The following is a 12,536-nucleotide window of genomic DNA, read 5'->3' as shown; positions in this document are numbered from 1 at the left end:
AGCAACAATATAGTATGCTCTTAATGCTAGCAAATGAAACTCCAATAATCTTCTTTATGTATTTGATGTGTGATTGTGTGTAGAGATAGAAAGAACAAGTGAGTCATAGAGCAAATATGACACAATGTTCACGGCTGGAGAATCTAGATAATCGGTAGATGAGAGCGGTTCCGGCCCATGGAGAGTTAAGGTATACTGCTATCTCAATAAGAAAAATACATATCAATTGTACTGAACTACTCATTCCTTGCCTTTTTCTTCATGCTGGTCAGGAACCTGTATGAAAAGCAGGAGTTAGAGAGCTAAGCTTTTTCATGTACATTCGTGCCCAGAAAGGAGAACAACTGGGTTAAAAGTCCATGCCGAGCTGGACTCCAAGAACACAATCTTCTCCAGTTAGAGCACTGACTCCCAGACTTTCAGATTTCACGGAGCAGTACAATTTCAAAATCACCTTGGAGGCTGATCTAGAGTTGCTCACTTTGCTAAGCAAGGACGTTAAGAAACAAAAGCAACGACTCCTGTCATGTGCTAGTACTCAAAGAAAAACGGTATCTTAATATCAAAAAGAAACGATATCTTAACAAATAGATAAATAGATAGATAAACACAGACTGAATGTTGCTTTAGTCAAAGCTCTCTGGTGCATGTTGTTAGCTGCCATGGGGCCAGCCCCGGTGCATAGTGACCCTTACCTTGCCCTTAGTTTCCTCACTTCACCTCTTTCACAAGACAGATGGGTTTTTGTTGCAAATATAGAAAACTAAACAAGTTACTTAAACAATAAGTGATTTATAAAGTAATAAACCCAGAAGTCTAAATACTCAGAAAGGCAGGGCAGTTTCTTCATTCAGCCCACTGTCCCACAGTCACCCCGGGGCTTCTTATCTATTCCCTTTGCTTTGCTACGTGTCCAGAGTGCCCTTACCCTGCAAGATGCCAGGGGCAGTTTCAGGGGCACATGGGGAAAGGACCCCCAGTTTGTCAGAAAGAGGATGTTTTTGGACAGCACCAACAGATAACACTTGGCAGTAAACCAAAAGGTTGTGGTTGGCATCCTCCTGGAGACTCCTCGGAAGAATGGCCTGGTGATCAAGTTCAGGAAAGCCACCCATTGAATATCCTGGAAAGCGGAATTCAGTTCTGACTCACAGGGAATCACCGAGAGATGGGAATACAACCTATTCTAGTCACATCTAAATGGTACATTGTAGTTGGTGGGATGACAATGAACTCTTCCTATGTAAAAGATCTAGGGAAAATGTCCTAATTCACAAATCATTTTGTGAAAACTCCCTTTCTGCTTGTAGTTCTGGATACTTTCTGCGTTGTGTACCAGCAGCGAAATTTTATGGAAGATAAACTACATTTTTAGAGAACTCGATTTCCAGGATAAAATGACAGATGATAATAAGAATACACATGCTCTCTTCCCCAAAACTAACAAAAAAAAACACAAAAAGAGAATCAAAAGCAGAGAGATTAAAAAACATGAGTCAGTCACAGCAAAGAAACAAGGAAAGCAGATGGTCAGAGGGAAGCCTTCTGCAATTCATAGTTTGACGCAGCATCTAACTTAGCTTCCACCCACCATAAACAGTATGGAGAAGAGGGGAGTCAATGAAATCCTGAAATTTGGAATCCTCATTAATATGTATGGGATAAAGCAGACTGCAATACTTAACACGTGGTGCTGGAAGAAACAGGACAAAAATGCAAAATACAACTCCATCAGCAAGACAGGCCACAGGTGTCTGCTGTCTTCCCAAACATGGTGCCGATTTGGGGAAGGGACATCAAGCCTGCAGGAAAGCATACATAAAAGCAAGCAGCAATAACAGCAACACCCCCCTGTTGATGTTCAGTTGATGCTGACACACGCCAGCCCCGGGAATAACAGAGGAGCATGTGCTCCACATGGTTTTCTGGGCTGCGGAAACCAAACATTGGACTTTTCTTTCATGATACCCCTGGGTGGGTTCAAACTGCCAACCTTTAGGTTATAGCTGAAAGCAAACCATTTGCACCATCAAGGTGCATAGAAGAAAGCATATACTAGGCACACAAATGCGTCATGACATAGGGCTGGTGTAGGCTTTACTGTGGCCCCAGCTGCATTTCCTTTTCCTAGCCCTGCCCATCATCCTGTTATTTAAAGTGACTTCAGTGACTGGGATTTACCATCTGCTTTACTGTGTTTGACCAATATGATACAAGAAAAAAATATGGTATAATTAACATCCCAGCCATCATTGGTGGCCGGCTTTTGCTATATTTTCCCTCTGCCATGAGATGGGCTTGTCCAGGCTCTGTTTGGATGATTTTCATTTAAAAAAATCATTTTATTAAGGGCTCTTATAGCTCTTATCACAATCCATCCATCCATCCACTGTGTCAAGCACATCTGTACCTATATTGCTATCATCATTTTCAAAACATTTCCTTTCAACTTGAGCCCTTGATATCAACTCATTTATCCCCACCCCAACCCACCCTCATGACTCCTTAATAATTTATAAATTATTATTTTCCTCATGTCTTACAATGACCTCTGTCTCCCTTCAGCCACTTTTCTCTTGTTCGTCCCCCTGGGAGGGGGTTATAGATCGATCATTGTAATCGGTTCCCCCTTTTTCCCCCTACCTTCCCCGTACTCTCCTGGTATCACTACCCCCCTCATTATTGATCATTAGGGGTTTGTCTGTCCTGGATTCCCTGTGTTGTGCGCTCTTATCTGTACTAGTATACATGCTCTGGTCTAGCTGATTTGTAAGGTAGAATTGGGGTCATGATAGTGGCGGGGAGGAAACATTAAAGAACTAGAGGAAAGTTGTATGTTTCATCGTTGCTACACTGTACCCTGACTGGCTCATCTCTTCCTTGTGACCCTTCTGTGAGGGGATGTCCCATTGTGTACAGATGGACTTTGGGTCTCCACTCCATCCTCCCTCTCATTCACATCAATACAATTTTTTTTTGTTCTGGGTCTTTGATGCTTGATACCTGATCCCATTGACACCTCGTGATCACACAGGCTGGTGTGCTTCTTCCATGTGGGTTTTGTTGCTTCTCAGCTAGATGGCCACTTGTTTATCTTCATGTCTTTATGCTCACCTTCCCAATATGGTTGCTGAAGACAAAATGGGTGCACAAGCAAACAGGGTGAAGAAAGATGATGGTGCCCCGCTATCAAAAGATATAGTCTCTGGGGGTTTAAAGGCTTAAAGATTTTTATGTTGGGTGTTCACTTCAATACATTGGGGTCTGGATTCATTTCCTATGGTGGTGTAATAAGTTACCACAAAGGTGGTGGTATCAAACAACAGAAATCAATACCTCACTATTGTGGATGTCACCCATCATGAACTACAATTCGGATTCTTCATGGTCCTATAAGAGCAGCATAGAACTTTCCACAGAGTTTCTGAGGCAAGTCTTTGTGGGAGCAGACAACGTCACATTTCTCCCACCGAGTGGTTGGTGAATTTGAACCACTGACTTGGAGATTAGCAGCCCAAAGGCCTCCTGTTATAGAAGCTAGACGTCTGCAATGAAGATGTTGGCAGGATCCCCTTCTCTTGCATCGTTCAGATTCTGGTGTTGCGTTGATGGCGGCATGGTCCCAAGGTCTGCCTCCCTCTTCGTATGGTGTCCTTCCCTGTGTCTCTGTGCATTTAAACTCTCCCTCTCCTTCCTCCTATGAAGACACCGGTCACAGAATCCAGGATCCATTCTCAATCCAGCACGAACTCCTTTCAGTATCCTTAGTTACATCCACAAAGACCCTATCATCAATTAAAGCCATATGCATAGGAATTGAGGGGCTTGCACATGGCCCTTTGGGGAACAAAATGCAGCCTGTTACAGAAGCACACATCCACACTACGAACAAGAAGGAAAATGTTGGCATGCTAGTATTGTCTTTTAAATATTCATATGCCACTTAACAACTCATCTTTTTTTTTTCTCCTTAGCCCTCCCCCTCACTCTTTGCAACTCATTGAGTTTTTCCTGGCAACATTGCCCCAGTGGAATGCCCCTCCCTCCAAAGGTTTGGCTTCTCAATCTTGGATGCCAGGTCTCAGCTGAGGATGACTATTTTGAGATTCTGTTGTGAAATCTGTCTTCCTCCAAATGTATCTAGAAGAACAAGACGAGGTCGTCCTTGTGAGCTCCTGGGAATATCCTGGGGCTGCTGCCAGAGCACCAAAAAGGAAAGACCATTTCTTCAGACAGACTGGGCATCCAAACCAGACGTACAGGGAGCTATCCTCACCATAGCCTGGCTTAAGCTTTAATCCTTACGCGCGTGCGTGCACGCACACACACGCACCACTACCGTCAAATAGATTCCAATGCATCATGACTCCTTAGCACAAATAATTTCACCCTTCATTGTTCTTGGCTTTCGTTCCCCCTTCCAGTGTTCAGAATCCCCAAGAAGCGGAAGTTGCTAAATCCAGGACAAGTCTCTTCTTCCCCACTGTGACTCTAAAGGAATTCTTGCCTGTCACCCCGGTGTGTGCCCAAAATAGGTGCAGCCTTGAGAGTTGCTGCTGCCCACAAAATGCAGCCCTGCTGTTCCCGGGGCTGTAGACCAGACAGAGGGAACAAGAGAAGATTTTTGCTAAAGAAGGTCTGTGGCGGAGGCCTTGAAGAAAACAGCCAGGCAGAAATAGCTCCCAATGACGATCTCAACATATTCTTGATTGCTACTTTCCAGTTACTGGGCTGAACACAGAGTTACAAACAGTCGGTGCACAGAGAGTTTGCATTCTCAGTTGCCAGTGATATGCCCTGTGCATGAGGCTGCTCAATAAATATCATTTGATGAGCCTGCAGGCTGTCAGGAAAGGACAAACTGGACAAACTGAATAACAGTCCAAGAAGAGAGAAATGGGATTCGGCCAGAAGTCAAAGTCCAGTGGAGAAGCAGTAAGAAAATGAAAAATAGCCACATTTGTTTCTGAGAAGGCTGTTTTTTATACCAAAGGACACAGATGCTTTTGAATACAGCTCCCGATGAATCTGTCCGCAGCTTCAGAGAGCTGTGCCTGACAGTTGGCTCCATTTTTGAGGAGGAGCAGTGGAGTTCTGGAGGTGTGAGTTGGCTTTGCTGTGTTCAGATGGTACAAATAGGCCCAGGGTTAGATTTCCTGCCTCCTGGCCAATAAAGGTATTTTTCAGACCACTTGCCTCCTTCACAGGACTTTTCAGATACAAGTGTCACCCGCCAAACATCTGAAAAATCTAAAGGCCCAGCATGGCTTGGCCTTTAATTCAAGTCGGCAAACAATTGGCAATGTGAAATGGAGACATTTCCAAAAGTGGCAGGAAAGAGGCCAAGCAGGAGGTGTATGTCCTTTCCATCACCTTCATATTCTCTGCTGCAGGGAAGCAGACAGACATCTCTGTTGTCCCTCCTACATTTGATGGCTGGGCCCTGGCAAATAATAGTGACTCAAGCCTCAGTGCACAGACAATGCAACTGGCAAACACCAGACCACACACCTGACTGACTCGGCTCAGTCTATTTCTGAAAAATGAGTACACGTAGTGCCCATAGGAGTTTTGCCGGACCATTTGGGACCATTTAAAATGCTCATCTGGGACCATTTAAAATGCTAATAGATAACTGAAAACAATAAAACTAAACAGCTTCATAATAGGCATGCTGATCAAAGATATTATTAGCAAAGAGAAAAATCAATGCATTCTTAAATTATGAAATGGATGTCTTCTCTGAGCAGTGGCAAGATACCTCAGTTTCTTTCAAATTCATCAGGATACATGGATCTCCAATCCTTAGTGACACGGCATGTTGAATGTGGTAGACCAGTTGTCCAAGCTGGTTGTCCAAGCTGGCTGGATGGTTTGTAATGGGCTATGGACCACCAGGGGGGTGGGCTTTGCACGGGGAAGTGATAGACTGATCACAGTTGTCTACATCGGTTCCTTGGACTGCCAAAGCAGGATTACAGTCTAAGCCTTATTCCTCAGAAACCTAGCTACTGCCCTTTCATCCACAGAGGTGGCCCCGAATTAAGAAGACTCCTTCAAGCACAGGTCAACCAAAGAGTACAAAATGGCACTGTGCCAGGAAGAACACAAGATGAGGGATCAGAAGAGCCCTTTCTTACCCTGCCTCTACTGTCTGCTGAACATCACTGGCTTCAGTTTCTCCTGGGCAAAGTGAAGCTCATACGGACCTGCTGCACATGTTGGTAGTGACGCTCAGATGGCATCTTGTGTGTAAAGCATAAATGATCCATGGTTGCTGATGTCCCAGGGGACTTTTACTCCGTTGCCTGGTTTGTAGTAGATCTTGTTAGTCACATATGTGGATTTAGTCTTCTAACCCCTTCCTCCATTCTTGGGGCCTTGAGTGTGCTGAAAATTGGGATGACTCTTTGGGACGGATCATAATTCCTGTTGTCTGATGGGCACTGAGCTGCTTACTATCAACTAGGAATTGGATCACTACCCAATGTATATCTCTGTTCGGAATCATGTCCACGAGAATCCAATATTTGCTTCACTTCAAGATAAGATTCCAAATATTATGGCCAGGTTTAGTGTGGGTCTAAAAAAAAAGCCCCTAAAATTAGTCCTAGGAATTAGCACTATTAACTCCATATGATTGGAAAGAAATTGAAGACATGAGCAGAAAAAGTTTTCTCATTACAGACTACTGAATTCCAGGACTATGTAATGTAATGCATAAAAAAAACAATTCATAGTTATCTTGTACAGGAGAAGTAACATAAACCCTAGTAAAGACACTAATAAATATCTCTGAAGGACACCAGCAATGATTTATTTTTATTTTAGATTATTGGGGGGTCTTACAGCTCTTATCGCAATCCATACATATATCCATTTTGTCAAATACAAATTTACCTATGTTGTCACCATCTTCTTCAAAACATTTTATTTCTACTTGAGCCCCTAGCATCAGCTCCTCATTTTCCTTCTCTCTCTACCACTTTCCCTTCCTCCCCCAAACACCCTTGATAATTTTTTCCCTTTTTTTTAGTCTTTTTATTAGGGGTTCATACAGCTCTTTTTACAATCCGTAGATGAATCATTTGTGTCCAGCACATTTGTACATATGCTGCCATCACCATTCTCAAAACACCCACTCTCCACCTGAGCCCCTGGCATCAGCTCCTCATTTTCCCCTCCCTACCCGCTCCCCCCTTCCCCTGGACCCTTGATAATTTATAAATAATTATTATTTTATCATATCTTACACCATCCGACGTCTTCCTCATCCAGTTCTCTGCTGTCCGTCCTCCAGGGAGGAGGTTATATGTAGACCTTGTCATCTGTTTCCCCTTTCTCCCTCACTCTCCCTCCACCTTTCCAATTTCGCCATTCTCACCACTGCTCCTGAGGGGCTCATCCGTCCTGGATTCCCCGTATTTCCAGTTCCTATCCACGCCAGTGTACATCTCCTGGTCCAGCCAGTTATATAAGGTAGAATTGGGATCATGATAGTGGTGGGGTGGACACATTCAAGAACCAGACAAAAATTGTATGTTTCATCATTGATACACTACACTCTGACTGGTTGTCACCTCACCACAACCCTTCTGCAAGGGGATGTCCAATTTCCCCCAGATGGGCCCGGGGTCTCCACTCTGCACTCCCCCTTATTCACAATGCTATGATTTTTTTTTTGTCTTTGATGCCTGATACCTGATCCCTTCGATGCCTTGTCATCTCACAGGCTGGTGTGCATGTTCCATGTGGGCTTTGTTTTTCAGTTAGATGGCCCCTTTTTAATCTTCCAGCCTATGGGACCCCAGATTCTATATATTTTGACAACTGGGCACCATCAGCTTTCTTCACCTCACTTGCCCTTGCACTCTCTTTGTCTTCAGCGTTTGCGTTAGGGTAGGCTAGTGTGCTTCTTCCTTGTGGGCTTTGTTGTTTCTTAGTTAGATGGCCCTCTGGTTGTCTTCAAGCCTTTAAGACCCCTGATGCTATATCATTTGATAGCCGGGCACCATCAGCTTTGTTCACAACTTTTGCTTATGCACCCACTTTGTCCTCAGTGATCTAGGCAGGACAGGCCGGTGTGCTTCTTTCATGTGGGTTTTGTTGTCTCTCAGCTAGATGGCTGCTTGTTTATCTTCAGGTCTTTAGGACTTCAGTTGCTATATCTTTTGGTAGCTGGGCACTATGAGCTTTCTTCACCACATTTGCTTGTGCACCCATTGTCTTCAGCGACATCAGATGCTATATCTTTTGGTAGCCGGGCATCATCAGCTTTCTTCACCACATTTCCCTTTGCACCCATTGTCATCAGCGATCGTGCCAGGCAGGGGAGCATCTCAGACTGCTGAATTGTTAGAACAAAGTGTTCTTGTGTTGAGGGAGTACCTGAGCAGGGGCCCACTGTCTGTTTCCTTAATACTAAACCTATAAATATATGTACATATATCTATTCCCCCCTTGTCATATATAAATATATTTACATTTTTGTATGTCTGTATTTAAATCTCTATGACTACCTTTTGCCTCCTAGTTCCTTCCTCTGTTTCTTTGTACCTTCCTCTTGTCCCACTATCATGATCTGCCCTCATTTGGGTTTTAGGAATTCCTCTCGGTTACATTGCCCTTGATCCAGCCCTGTCAGACTTCCCACACCCTTCTTGAGACTGATTTTGGATCACTTGTTGTTCCCTTGTCCCTGGGCTTGTTAACATCCTCTTCTTCCCCCCCCCCCCCCGCCACCCCTACCCCCATGTCCTTGCGGAACTGTCATCCTACTGTTCTCTCTTCTGGCTTGCTTACTCCGCCTATCCCTTCCAGGTAGACAGGCTATGTACCATCACAAGATCAAACACCAGGAAGCACCAACAGAAAGTAAAACAATAGCTACAACAACAACACACATAAACATATGAATAGTTCAGGGTCTGTTTTCCTTCACAGGTGCTTTCCAGTCAAGTCTAATGGGGTGTCATGCCCTGGCACCTCCTCCATCTCTGGGGACTTCATAGCTCTGCTTCCCCCACCACTCTGCTGCATGTCCCCAGGGGCTGGCTTCGGCATGGTAAGCTCATGGTGGGCACAATTCCCACTGTGTGTCTCTAGTGTTGTCTACTATGGTGCTATGGGTCAATGAGGAATGCTGTGTCCCATGGTGGGAACGGCTCTGTGGTCATCTCTGTGCATTGCTGTTCTGAGCAGGATCATTGTCCTCAGGGCTTGGTGCCAGGATGTGCTTCACTCTTTTCTATTTTTCCTCTATGTCCCCTCGTTGACTCCTGTGTGCTCTGACCAGACCAGTCCCTCTTCCCCTCTTCTTGAGCTGTAGCGTCAGTGCTGCCCTCTGAAGCGAATTCTTCTTGGGGGGAGGGTGGTGCTGTACACTTAGTTGGTAATGGGGCCGGCTCCTCAAGCTTCTTTATCAGTTCCCTGGTTCATTTCAATGTGTTGCGTTCTTGTCTTGGAGCTCTGGGTTGAAGTCTGGTCTCTCTTTCCCTGTGGAGACATAATCAACACCCTCCCCCTGTGTGGGTTAGTGCGCTGTTCCCCCGGCTACCCATACCTTTTTCCATCCTCCCTTTTAATGGGCTATGCCATATGTATCCCGTATGTATCCCTGAGTTTAGTCTGACCCCTGCCATATTACCTGGGCCTTATCCCAGGGATGTATGTATACTGCATCTTCTTCCCTATGCCCCTTTTGAATTTTTTTTTTGAGCTTACCTCAGTGGACTCATGTAGTACTTGTCCTTTTGTGTTTGGCTTACTTCACTTAGCATAATTTCCTCCAATTCTTCCCATGCGGCCATGTGTTTCATGCGTTCATCATTGCTTTTTAGGGATGTGTAATACTCCATTGTATGTATGTACCAGAGTTTTTTAATTCATTCGTCTGTTGATGGGAATTTGGACTGTTTCCAACTCCTTGCAATTGTGAACTGTGCCGCAATGAACATTGGGGCACAGATGTCTGTCCATGGTTTGTTTTTTGTCTCTTCTGGGTATATGCCCAGTAGGGAGATTGCTGGATCCTAAGGTAGTTCAATTTCCAACTGTTTTAGATATCGCCAAATTGATTTCCATAATGGTTGTACATACCTACAGGTCCACCAGCAGTGGACAAGAGTTCCTATCTCTCCACATCCCCTCCAACACTTGTTGCTTTCTGATTTCTTGAATTGGGTTATCTTTGAGGGTGTTAGGTGGTATCTCATAGTTGTTTTAATTTGTATTTCTCTTATGGCTAGAGATCTGGAACATTTTCTCATATATTTATTGGCCATTTGGATTTCTGTCCTTGAGAAACTCCTGCTCAGGTCCTTTGTCCACCTCCTGAGTGGACAATTGGTTTCTTTCTTTTTTTAAGGAACATAGTGAAATTCATTTAAATGGTATGCTTCATATAAATAATTTGTGATAAATTTTGCATCTTAAGGGTTCACAGGAAAAATCACTGTATACACATAGACTAGAAGCAAAAGCTATCAGAAAAAAAAAAAGCTTACAGATATTTATTTATGTTGCCAAAGTTTTACATCTTTTCCAAATCTTAAGATTTAGAAAATTTGGGGTTAAAAACACAATGCACACACACACACACTGTGATTTTTTGATTCTTTTGTTCCTCACAACACCAATAAAAGAAATCACTTTGCTACAAATATATGTTTTAAGTTAGTGGTGTTGGTTTATATTTCCCAAGAAATAGTTTACCCATTACCGTAGAAACGGAATTAGAAGTAAATCTGGCTAACTAAGTTTTTAAGGGAACAGTTTTGTTGAGTTTATAGACAATGATATGTATTTAAGCAATCATACTTTATCTTTTCCTTGGGTGTAATTTGGAAGGAACCTGTCTTTTATGTGATAGCTTACAGAACATATCACAATCACAATCCAAGTAAATAATATCACAAAATCCTCAAAAACACACATGTTGCTGAGGACAGCATGTCCCAATGATGATATGGGAACAGCCCGGGAAAAGAGAACCGCTAAGTCTTTAAATGCACACAAATTCAGAATTTTGATAGATGATTCTTCATTTTCCTTCATTTGGAGGGTTTTCCACTTGGACTTGTGTTGTTTCTTCATCTTTCTTTTTTACATCTTCCTTCACGCTGAGAGCCTCCAGTTTGGCAGGCAAATCTGAGGTTCCCTCTGTAGCAACTGAACCCTGGATGTCCGGTATGGCATTCCTGCGGTCTGTCCTTGTTGAAGATGCAAAACTGGTGACCACAGACTCCACATCAGTCATTTCTGATGAATCTGTCCTCATAGCAACATGAATCTCCTAATTAAGATCTGCTATTATTTGTAAGACAGGTTTGGAAAGAAATCCTGATATATTTTCTTCCAGTTGCGCGCAGAACAGCCCGCCAAGCCCGAGCCAGGTCCCCGCGCGCTCGGGCTCCCCAGCTCCCTCCGCCTGAGCTGCGACACCACCTCCAATTGGTTTTTTCTTGTTGTAGTTTAGCAGTGTATTGTAGATTTGAGTAATAAGACCTTTGTCTGATGTGTCATTACTAAAGATGTTTTACCATTCTGTAGTCTCTCCTATTACTCTCTTGGTGAATTCTTTTGATGTATGTATGTGTTTTATTTTTAGTATGTCCCCTTGGTCAATTTGTGCCTCCTCTGTGTTGGTGTCCTTCCCGATTTCTGATAGCCTATGCAATCCCTATGCCAAGGTTCTCAGGTTTGTCCCAATTCCCTCATTGATAGCACTAATAGTTTGGGGTTTTACCTCGAGTTGTGTTATCCACCTTGAGTTTATTCTTGTGCATGGAGTGAGGTAAAGGTCTTGCTTCATTCTTCTGCAGCTACGTATCCATTTTTTTTCCAGCACCATGAGTTGAAGAGGGCATCTGCTTCCCATTTGATACTTTTTGGGGCCCTTATCAAAGATTAGTTGTCTGTTGATTTTATTTCTGGGGTTTCACTCCTTTTCCATTAGTCTGAATATCTATCATTATACCAGTACCACACTGTTTTGACCACTGTGGCTGTGTAGTAGGTGCTAAAGTCGGGTAAAGCAAGCCCTCCGACTTGGTCCTTCTTCTTGAGGAGTTCTCTGCTAATTCTCGGTTTCTTCCCTCTCCATATGAAGTTGGTAATCTGTTTTTCCAACTCTTTGAAGAAAGTTGCTGGAATTTGGATCCAGATAGCATTGAACTTATATAGTATCTTGGGTAGAATTGACATCTTTACAATATTGAGTCTGCCAATCCACGAGCATGGGATCTCCTTCCATTTGTTGAGGTCATCCTAGGTTTCTTTTAATACTGTTTTGTAGTTTTCCTCACACAGATCTTTTGTTTTTTTGAGTCAGGTATATCCCTAGATATTTCAATTTGTGTTTGGCTATTGTGAAGGGTACCCTCTTTTTTATCTCTTCTGTGTCCTTGTCTGATGTGTATAGTAGTACAATAGACTTCTGTTTGTTGATCTTGTAATCTGCTACTCTGCCATATTCCTCTATTGCTTCCAGTACTCCTCTTGTGGAACTTTTAGGATTTTCCATATATAAAATCATG

General features: G+C 43.4%; 1 pseudogene; it reads right to left on the bottom strand.

Annotated features, from left to right (window-relative positions):
* Window positions 1-11,041: 11,041 nt before the first annotated feature.
* On the bottom strand, window positions 11,042-11,353 carry LOC142440814 (cAMP-dependent protein kinase inhibitor beta pseudogene; annotated as a pseudogene).
* Between the last annotated feature and the right edge of the window lie 1,183 nt (window positions 11,354-12,536).

This window comes from Tenrec ecaudatus, chromosome 2, assembly GCF_050624435.1.
Source record: "Tenrec ecaudatus isolate mTenEca1 chromosome 2, mTenEca1.hap1, whole genome shotgun sequence".
NCBI lineage: Eukaryota > Metazoa > Chordata > Mammalia > Afrosoricida > Tenrecidae > Tenrec > Tenrec ecaudatus.
This window is presented reverse-complemented; position numbering and strand designations above follow the sequence as displayed.